A 10,522-nucleotide genomic window follows, 5' to 3' on the forward strand; every position below is an offset into this window, starting at 1 on the left:
GTGTGTGTGTGTGTGTGTGTGTGTGTGGAGGGGGGGGGGGGGAGGAGGAGAAGAGAGGAGAAGAGTAGAGGAGAGAGAGAGAGAAGGAGGAATAATGACAGAGAGGGAGCTGGAGGCTTGATAAGGAAACTCATATTCAGTCATATTCACACACACACACACACACACACTGCACCGGCTGGCTGCCGTGCCGGGCTGGGAATACACACACACACACACACACACACACACACACACACACACACACACACACACACTCAATATTTCCTGTCACTCTGCCATTTATACATACAGACACACACATGCACAAACATATGCTCACTCTCTCTCTCTCTCTCACACACAAACACACACACACAAGCCTCCACTATTCATTGCCTCTTTTACACACACACACACACACACACATTACCCTGCAATATGTCACTCTGTCGCTCATTCTAACTCTCTCTCTCTCCCCCTCTCTCCCTCTCTCTGTCTCTCTCTTTCTCTCTGCCACCTCGTTGCACTGCTTCCTCTGTCTCTCTCTCTGTTTCTGTCTTTTTTTCTCTATCTGTCTCTCTCTCTCTTTCTTTGTCTCTCCTCTCTTTCTGTTTCTCTCTGTCTCTCTCTCCCTCTCTCTCTCTCTCACTCTCTCACCCTCTCTCTCTCTCACACACACACTTCCTTGTGAGGACGTCCTATTGGCTAACATTGATTCCATTAGCCTTTAATCTTTACCTGAGCCGCTGAATCCCTTACCTTAACCCCTGTGCTAACCTTAATCTATCTCCACTTCTGACCCTTAACCTTAAAGCCGAACCCTTAACCCCTAACCCCTATCTCTGAACCCAAACCCCTACCCCTGTTACCCCAACCCTAAACTAACGTTACCCCTGCAGAACTTGGATGGATTGAACAGTCCTTCCACTGTTTGTCATGGTAATTTGGCTAGTATGCTACAGCATAAAATGGAGATTATGGAATTTTAAGTGTTAGTTGCTATGGCGACAACACAAGTCTGTAAAGTCTGTCACACTTGCCTGAGCAGATGAGTCTGTTAGCAAACTGTCAGAACTCAACTGGAAGCTAACGTTAGCGACGAGGCTAACGTTAGCTTCATCACAGACTGGACTTCTCTCTCTAGCTCTTCTAGTCAACATTAGCATGTTAGCAATCCATGGCAGCAAGGAGACAGAGAAGCTGCTTTGGTTCTTGCTGTCAAACCTCTCAGCTCAGTGACTTGCTGTGAGTCGCTTCATACAGAAGCTAGTCCAACGGGTCACAGCAAGATGGCCGCCGCTCCGACCGCCCAGGAACGGTGGTTTTGAATGGGAATGACCGTTCTATCCATTCAAGTTCTGTGGTGAACCCTTACCCTTTAACCCATTACTGTAACCCCTGGATCTATGGCTGCTGGGACATGGCTGCATTGGGCACCGGCTACATGGACGAGACTTGTTGGCAAAACAAAATTGCTAATTTTGTTATTTTCATAGGATTTGTTGACGGTAAGAAATGCATTTAAAAACACCAGCCTTATCCTTTAAAGGTCCCATATGGTGTGAAACAGGACTCCCCTTGCCTCTGTGATGATAAAGGAGTTGGATGGTCTATCTAAACATGGTGAAAGTATCAAAACGCACGGTCGCCAATTAAATCCACACAATCCATATTAGAAAAGCGAGCCTCTAAACGAGCCGTTTGGACTTCCGTAACTTTGTGATGTCACAAAGGTTCGCTCATTATCATTTCTGTAAGAAATAATAGACTAACAAAGTGTTTTTTTCAAAGCGGTTGAGCGGTTGTCATTGTTTAATAACCGGAGAGTTTTCCCTACCTGTAGCCGCCGGGCCGCGGCGTCTCACGTTTCACTCTCAAAACGGTTAGCCAATCGGAACAGAGGGGTCGTTAATATTAATGAGCCTTAAAGACACAGTGACAGAAATGGCCTGTTCTTGGTAAGGCTCAGAGAGATGCTGGAAAATGAACGTGGAGAAATGGATTGAGAGTGTTTTTGGTTCATGACACCACACACACAGCTTTGAATGGACCTCAAGACACAAAATAAAACTGGTGGGGAGAATATGGAGCATATGGAGAATATAGAGCTTTAACTCAAATACAAAGACCATAACCCCATAACCATAATCCCTTACCCTAACTCAAAACACTTAAACTTCAAAATAATCTTCCCAGTGACAACTTCTCTGGGTTTTACTCTTCTTATGAGGACATTTGGATCCCGCAAAGGGAAACACAGCTTTCCTTCACACACACACATACAAGCACACACACACTCAGACATGCTCCCTCTCTCTCTCTCTCTCTCTCTCTGTCACACACACACACACACACACACACACAGACAGACAGACAGACAGAATACAGGCACGGAGGCACCAGAGGAAATAAAGAAATGAATCGCTTGGCCGAATAATGCCAGCAGGGATGGAAAGAGAAAAGAAATGAGAGAGAGAGAGAGAGAGAGGAAAGTCAAAGACTAGAGAAGAGTATAATGGTGGAAAATAAGTGAAGAGGGGAAGAACCATGGCGAACGGAGGAGGAAATGACTGAAATATTTGAAGAGAGATCAACTGAGGTCAGTGTGAACACTATACATCCGTTTTGAAAAAAAAAAATAAAAAAATCATTACACAAAGTTCTTTATTCAATACTATCTATCAGATTTATTGTGCTAGATTGATAGATTGAGTGTTAAAGGGACGGTCCACCCAGTTAAAAATGTTAATTGCATGCATTTTCTACAGTGATACAGTTCAGAGAGCTGCTGGGCGAGCGAGCTTCACTCTACACTGAGAGAGAGAGAGAGAGAGCAGCGTGTTGAGGTCGAGTTCTGATTGGATTTCCCACTCTGACATCGTTTTTAATCCGCAGAAAAACAGAGGAATCAACTTCAGATTCTCAGTTTCGAGAGAGAGAGATCGAGAGAGAGAGAGAGAGAGAGAGAGAGAGAGAGGCTGTAAAAAGTACCATAATTAGTTTTAATTTTAATCTATCTACAATTTAATAAGAGTAGAGGTCAGTTTTTTACAAATGACGATAATATGAAAAAACTCTTTGGTTAGAGGACAAATAAGAGAGAGAGGGAGGGGAGGGGAGACAAGGACACACACACACACGCACGCACGCACGCACGCACGCACGCACACACACACACACACACACACACACACACACACACACACACACACACACACACACACACACAGAGGAGGAACCACAGGTGAACAGGGAGAGAATTTGCTCACCTCAGAGTTTTGTAATTAAAGCCACAGAGTCATTTATCAAAATTCCACTCTCTGATTAGCGATGCCGTCCGCTCGTAAATACATTATTTTCAATATTTTTTAGATTAAGTGTCCTGTAAAATGAAAATGACAAGATGTTAAAAAAAGCATATTGAAAAAAAGCCTCATTTGGACAGAATATTATAAGACTTTGTGTTGCTTTGCTAAAGGACACACAGTGGAAACAGCAGCTATTCTGCTATTACTCTTTGTTCTATACTTGTTTTGTGCTTTATTTTATCTGTCTGTTGTTTTGTTGTTGTTGTTTTTTACTGATTGTGAAGCACTTTGGAAACTTCTTTTAAGGAAGGTGCTATATAAATAAATAAATGATGCTGTTTTATGTCCTGCACCTGGTCCAGTGCCTTCAGAAAATATTCAACCCCTTTGACTATTTGCCTGAAATTAAAATTGAGATTGTTTTAGTCAACAGTCTGAACAAAATGCCCCCTAATGACAAAATGCTTTTAGAAATGTTTGCAGAACATTTAGAAAAAAATGTTTTTTACAGTAAACAAAATACATAAATATCTAATTAGTACTCAGAGTCAATACTTTGTGAAACACCACAAAACGCAGAAAAAGTGGAATAGTTTCTGGGATTTTCTATTTATTCAGATTTTCTGGCCTTGGAAATTGGACCCAATACAAATGGACACATATAGAACAAAGTATTATTATGGCCTATTTTTTTTTTTTAATCTTTGAAATGAAGTTGGGATTTTATACATAGTGTGATATATTTTAATTCAAAATATAATAAAAAAAACATCACTTTTACCATCAGTTGTTGCAGGTTTCCATGCTCTCTGTCCATAAACGTCACATCTCAGCAACTTGGGGATCACAGAAAATCCCGACTGTCATTTATATATACAGTATATATATTTTTTTATATTGTCCATGCACGCTCAACTCATAGTTCTGATATTTCCGACAGCACCTGAAGGCAGCATAATGTCCACTTGTTGACTGAGTCACAAATTTATACACAACACAATCAGTCTGTCATGTCAGCTCAGCGTATGGAAGGAACATAACAAAGTAAAGTTAGCGGGGGGGAAAGATGGACTCAAGAGACACACACACACACACACACACACACACACACCTGTATGGAGCCGGTCTCCAGCAGAGCTTCCAAACAGCATGGGGCTTTTTTACTTCTTGCTGCTCCAGATGGCCGGTCGGCTGCTGCAGGAGAACTGATTTAGTCAGAATTAACGATCAGAGTCTGAGTTTTACTTCAACAGCAAAGACTGGAGGTTCAGGGAGGACGACGCTGACACATTTTCTTTTAAATACTGCTGTTGTAGCTGTTGTTTAAGTTGTCTGGCTGTTTGTAGGATTATCATTATTATTATAATTGTTACTTATTTCTTTATTTAAGCAGGACGTCTCATTGAGATCAAGATCACCTTTTTTCAAGAGAGACCTGCTAACAACAATACAGCTGAAATGCGGCTGCTACTAGAGGTGTACCTAATAAAGTGGCCGAAGAGTGAGTGGGTGAAGATACATTAGAGACATTGCACTTTGACTTTACTTGAGCCATGGAGGGCCCAGTGTATTCATGCTTTCATTCCAACCAAACACTACAGCTGATTTTACTGATCAGTTCCTCTCTGGTTAAAGGTCCTAATTAGTGAAGTCAGCTGATAAAGGGTTTGGTTGAACTGCAAACCTGTCCTCAGTAGAGAGAGCTATCAACCATCAACATATTGGAGGATGTGTGTACAGTGTAACCCAACAGAAGCTTGGACACTGCCAGTTACATTAGTCAGTCCAGCGCTGTGAGCAGGGTTCGAACCTGCGCGGGGAAACCCCATTGGATTTCAAGTCCAACGCCTTACCCACTCGGCCATCACAGCTCCCATCTCTGTTATTTAAATTAATTTGATGAAGGTCACATTTTCACAGGAAAGTCTAACCATTTACCTGTTTGACGCAAATCTGTTCTTTTCATAGCAGCCTAAACAGAAGACTGAGAAGCCAACGGATGTCCATCACTACTGTATTTGCCTGTACTGCATACGGAGGTGTGCAGAAGGTTTAGAGAGATCGATCAACCATCACCACAGTGGATGGTGTGGTTACAGTATGAGACAACAGAAGCTTGGACATCGCCATATTCATTCACAATAACACAGGTCTTTATTAGCCAGTCCAGCGCTGTGAGCAGGGTTCGAACCTGCGCGGGGAAACCCCATTGGATTTCGAGTCCAATGCCTTAACCACTCGGCCATCACAGCTGCCTCCAGCCTGAACCCTGCAGCTCCATGCAGGGTGAGGAGACAGCACTGTGCAGCAACACAAAAGGCCTACAGAGGGGGCCTGATGCATTAGCGCCTGCTCCGATAGTAGGTGTTTCTACAAAAGACTTGAACCCTCAGTAAAAATTCATCTCTTTTTTATGGAGACTTTTATGGATGTCCTAGAGGCTAGATCCACAGCATATTAGTGTGAATTCAATTTATTCAAAACTCAGTTGCCCAATTACTCAGGTAGGAAGACCAATATAATATTCCCACCAAGACCCAGCGATTTATTCACCAGACATGGACCAATATTTGGCTGCACAGTGCTGAACAGGGTTTGAACTTGTGGAAGAAGACGATTGATTTTAACTGCTAGTATTTCACCTTCCCTGAAACCCACTCACTGTTATCCTCAGACTAAGTCTGTTTGGATTTTGACTATCAGAGCATGTTCAGCAGGTTTATGGATGTCATGGATCCATGTTTTAGTGCTTAAGGCTAGATAATGATGCTCAACACATTACAGCAAGCTGAGTCAAAACCTCATTGCATTTCCAAGTCCAATCCAGCACCTCAGCTCCCTCCAGCCTCACCACCAGCACCTGGAGAGTGTGGTTACAGTAAGGAAATAGCACAACAAAAAGTCTTCTGTGCACCTGAACTGCTGTGGTTTTAGTAGAAAATGATAATGTTCCCAGACTGAGGATCACAGTGTCAGTATTAGCAAGTGAATTCTGAAGGAATACCTATTTCAATGTGTTATTAGCTTGTGAAGAGCCACACCTATTGCTTTAATGAAGACAACACCTCCAATGCTTCCGTGCCATTTAACATAACAAGTAACAGTTAGATGGTTGTTTTTATCTGAAGCTGTGTGGGAGCCTGTTCTGAGCCTGGGTGGCTCCAGTGGGACGGGAACATGGAACCCTGGCAGGAGGCCATGAGCTGCTGCTGAGATAGACTGAACCAACACTGTTCTTACTTTATCATCATGTTTACCTCACAGTGTGACACTGCATGTGCACTGGAGTACAACATACAGAGAGTCTGCATTAAAGTTGAAATCCAAAAACGCCCTGCAACGTATGACTGCAAATGAAAAATGAGTAAAAAGAAATATGCATCACAACATGCACATGCCTGTGTTTACAACAATGAAGTGCAGAAGGGCATCTGAACACACAAGTTGTTGGTCCTAATCATAAATAAGCTAAAGCAACAGATGACCAGCCACTACTAGATATGTGGACCTAATAAAGTGTCGGGTGAGGGTGTGGCCATACATTGGGACATTAGTGCAGTTTCACCAACTCAGCTTTCTCACATCCACTGAGCACTCTGGGTGGCAGGATGGCCTAGAGTGATCTATCAACCATCACCATTTTGCAGGATGTGTTTACGGTTTAACACATCAGAAGTTTGGAGACTGCCACATGCATTCAATATAACATTAGTATTTAAGGCAGTCCAGCGCTGTGAGCAGGGTTCGAACCTGCGCGGGGAAACCCCATTGGATTTCAAGTCCAACGCCTTAACCGCTCGGCCATCACAGCTCTCTCCTGTGATTTTTTTTTATAGTTCACATTTTCACAGGAAGAACAAAGTCTAATTCTTTACCTTTTTGAAGCAGCAGATCTGTTCTTTTCACAGCTGCCTAAACAGAAGACCGTGGCCCAATCCAAACGTCCGGACTGCAGACTCGTGGACTATGGTTTTACGTATGCTGACGTTGACTGAAGTGCTCAGTGTAACTACGTGAGTTCCCAAGGGCTCAGGGGGGCGGGACTGCATACAAGGGGCGAATGAGACGGGACTTCTCTCCCCTCGCTCGTTGCCGTGGATACCACCAACGCGAAATCAACGTTAAACAATCGATCACTGAAGGGTGCAGAGCAGAGAAGTCCATTAGCCGTTACAGGCTGATTACAGTCAATGCTGGCTGAATATATGCTTTATCACATAAGTAGATGTTAATAACTTACACAGGAATACCATGTGAATACCCTTTACCTGTTTTCCCGTCATGTTTGAAATCTGCCTTTGTTTGTGTAAGCTGACATATTATCTGTCGTGCAATGAACGATGGGATTGCCAGAGAAGTCTGCGAGGTAGCGGACTCGCTGGAAGTCTGCATGGACCGCCCCAAACGTCCGCATGAGAGCCCTAACAGACTTCATACATTTTGACAGTGGACGGCCCTAAACCCTCCTGGACTTCACGGGAGCGCGCCGTAAAGTCTGCAAGTCCGCCGAAGTCCGGACATTTGGATTAAGCCCGTGATCCATGAAGAGAGAAACCACCGCTACTGCATTTGCAGGTGTGCAGAAGGTTTAGAGTGATCTACCAACATCACTACATTGGAGGCTGTGGTTACAGTACAGCACAATAGAAGCTTGGACATCACCAGATTCATTCACAACAAAACAGGTCTTTATTAGTCACCCAGCGCTGTGAGCAGGGTTCGAACCTGCGCGGGGAAACCCCATTGGATTTCGAGTCCAACGCCTTAACCTCTCGGCCATCACAGCTGTGCAGCACCACAAAAGGCACACAGGGCCTGCTGCATTAGTGCCTGCTCCAATAGAGTTGAAGCGTTCGGTTCCGGAAGAGTTTTGGACCAGCCGCCAGACTCACTGGGATTTTTAACTTGATTTTTAAGTGACAGCTGCCATATTACACAACAGAATACCCCTTCAGTCTCCGAGATCAGAAAACGATAGTAAAGGTTGCTGTAATGATCCTCGGTTATAAATGTTGCAACCTCGTTTGTGTCAAATTGTGTTTTGTCTGTCGCTTACGCGTTCAAAACGGCACCGAACACTACAGTCTCCGTGATCCTTAGAGGGAGTTGCTATGGTGACAGGACAACAAACTCGCCGATTGGTAGGTGTGTCAAGCACATAGCGGTAGAATTAGTATTCATGTTTTTTGCCGAATGTAAATCTTATAGCGTCATGTTGCTATAGAGATGACAGCTGTGTAGTGCAGAGTTCTATGATACCTGTTGTGATAAGTCGTTAATTAAACTCACCTAATGAGTCAGATCCACTGCTGACTGAGACGATGGCAGGTGCAGTTGTTCTCTCCTGACCAATAGTTGCAGCCAGGTACAAAACACTGGACCATGTTCTTCTTGTCTTAACATTGTAACCCTTTACAGTCCATGGTTGTAGTGTTAGGTCTGTCTTGTATGGCTAGCTCTAGATACAGTTTGTCTCTCCCACATGACAAGACGACGGGGTGAGCTCTGTGATTGGGGGACTTCGATGGCGCAATTACCTCTGGGATGAGTAGTTTCTTTACCCTCTAACACCCAGATGTACACAGTCTTGTACATTAGCCTTTTTTCTCAACTATGCTAGTTTTCCCAATGCAGCTGCTACTCATTTGAGCTAATGGCTCACTCCGTAGCGGTTCAGGTCATTCAACTGTTGCAACTCTCTGAATGGAGAGTCATGTGACCATGTGTATGCGAATAATGAATGGGTATTTTGCTTCTGGAACCGAGAAATGACCACACCCATGTCTTCACATCTCAACTCTATAGTAGGTGTTTCTAAAAAAGACTTGAACCCTCAGTAAAAATTAATCTCTGAAGACTTTTATGGATGTCCTTAGGCTAGATCCACAGCATATTAGTGTGAATTCAAGTTATTCAAAACTCAGTTGCCCGATTACTCACTCAAGTTATCCACCAGACATGGACCAATATTTGGCTGCACAGTGCTGTGAACAGGCTTTGAACTTGTGGAAGAAGACCATTGATTTTACAGTAACTGCTAATATTGTTCATTTCACCTTCCCTGAAACCCACTCACTGTTATCCACTCACTGTTATTGCTGTTGTGTTTACAACAGTGGAGTGCAGAAGGGCATCTGAACACACAAGTTGTTGGTCCTAATGATAAATAAGCGAAAGCAACAGACAACCAGCCGCTACTAGATAGGTGGACCTAATAAAGTCCAACCTTAACCACTCAGCCATCACAGCTCTCTACTCATTAATTTGATGATAGTCACATTTTCACAGCAACAGGAAAGTCTAATTCTTTGCCTTTTTGAAGCAGCAGGTCTGTTCATTTCATAGCTGCCTAAACAGAAGACTGTCATCTGTGAAGAGAGAAACCATCACTACTGTATTTGCCTGTACTGCAGGTGTGCAGAAGATTTAGAGTGACCTATCAACCATCAACATCACTACATTGGAGGCTGTCATTAGAGTGTAAGACAACAGAAGCTTGGACATTGTCATTCATAATAACATAGGTTCATATTTGCCGTTCCAGCGCTGTGAGCAGGGTTCGAACCTGCGCGGGGAAACCCCATTGGATTTCAAGTCCAACGCCTTAACCACTCGGCCATCACAGCTCTTTGTTAATCAGATTTGATAAAGGTCACATTTTCGCAGCAACAGGAAACTTTGTAAACTTTTTGAAGCAGATGTTCTTTTTATAGCTGCCTAAACAGAACACTGTGATCTGTGAAGAGAGAAACCATCAGATGTCCATCGCTACTGTATTTGGCTGTACTGTAGGCCTACATGCAGGTGTGCAGAAGGTTTAGAGAGATCTGTCAACATCACTATATTGGAGGATGTGTTTACAGTTTAACACATCAGAAGTTTGGAGAATGCCACATACATTCAAAATGACACAGATCTTTATTTATCAGTCCAGCGCTGTGAGCAGGGTTCGAACCTGCGCGGGGAAACCCCATTGGATTTCAAGTCCAACGCCTTAACCACTCGGCCATCACAGCTCCCGTCTCTGTTATTTCAATTCATTTGATGAAGGTCACATTTTCACAGGAACAGGAAGGTCTAATTTTGAACCAAATTCTTTCATCTTTTCATAGCTGCCTAATAAACAGAAGGCTGAGAATCGAACAGATGTCCATCACTACTGTATTTGCCTGTACTGCATACGGAGGTGTGCAGAAGCTTTAGAGTGATCGATCAACCATCACCACATTGGA

General features: G+C 43.4%; 6 non-coding genes across 6 annotated transcripts; all 6 read right to left on the minus strand.

Moving 5' to 3' along the window:
• Positions 1-5,079: 5,079 nt before the first annotated feature.
• Positions 5,080-5,161, minus strand: trnas-uga (transfer RNA serine (anticodon UGA)). Its single transcript has one exon. It is a non-coding gene; the product is annotated as a tRNA-Ser (tRNA).
• Positions 5,162-5,460: 299 nt separating this feature from the next.
• On the minus strand, positions 5,461-5,542 carry trnas-cga (transfer RNA serine (anticodon CGA)). Its single transcript has one exon. It is a non-coding gene; the product is annotated as a tRNA-Ser (tRNA).
• Positions 5,543-7,019: 1,477 nt separating this feature from the next.
• Positions 7,020-7,101, minus strand: trnas-uga (transfer RNA serine (anticodon UGA)). The gene has a single exon. It is a non-coding gene; the product is annotated as a tRNA-Ser (tRNA).
• Positions 7,102-7,994: 893 nt separating this feature from the next.
• Positions 7,995-8,076, minus strand: trnas-cga (transfer RNA serine (anticodon CGA)). Its single transcript has one exon. It is a non-coding gene; the product is annotated as a tRNA-Ser (tRNA).
• Positions 8,077-9,834: 1,758 nt separating this feature from the next.
• On the minus strand, positions 9,835-9,916 carry trnas-uga (transfer RNA serine (anticodon UGA)). Its single transcript has one exon. It is a non-coding gene; the product is annotated as a tRNA-Ser (tRNA).
• A 308-nt stretch (positions 9,917-10,224) lies between these two features.
• trnas-uga (transfer RNA serine (anticodon UGA)) lies at positions 10,225-10,306 on the minus strand. Its single transcript has one exon. It is a non-coding gene; the product is annotated as a tRNA-Ser (tRNA).
• Positions 10,307-10,522: the final 216 nt, after the last annotated feature.

This window comes from Centroberyx affinis, unplaced genomic scaffold, assembly GCF_046629955.1.
Source record: "Centroberyx affinis isolate AG114_WGS23_722 - 3 ecotype Tasmania unplaced genomic scaffold, CSIRO-AGI_Caff_v1 ptg001714l_1, whole genome shotgun sequence".
Lineage (NCBI taxonomy): Eukaryota > Metazoa > Chordata > Actinopteri > Beryciformes > Berycidae > Centroberyx > Centroberyx affinis.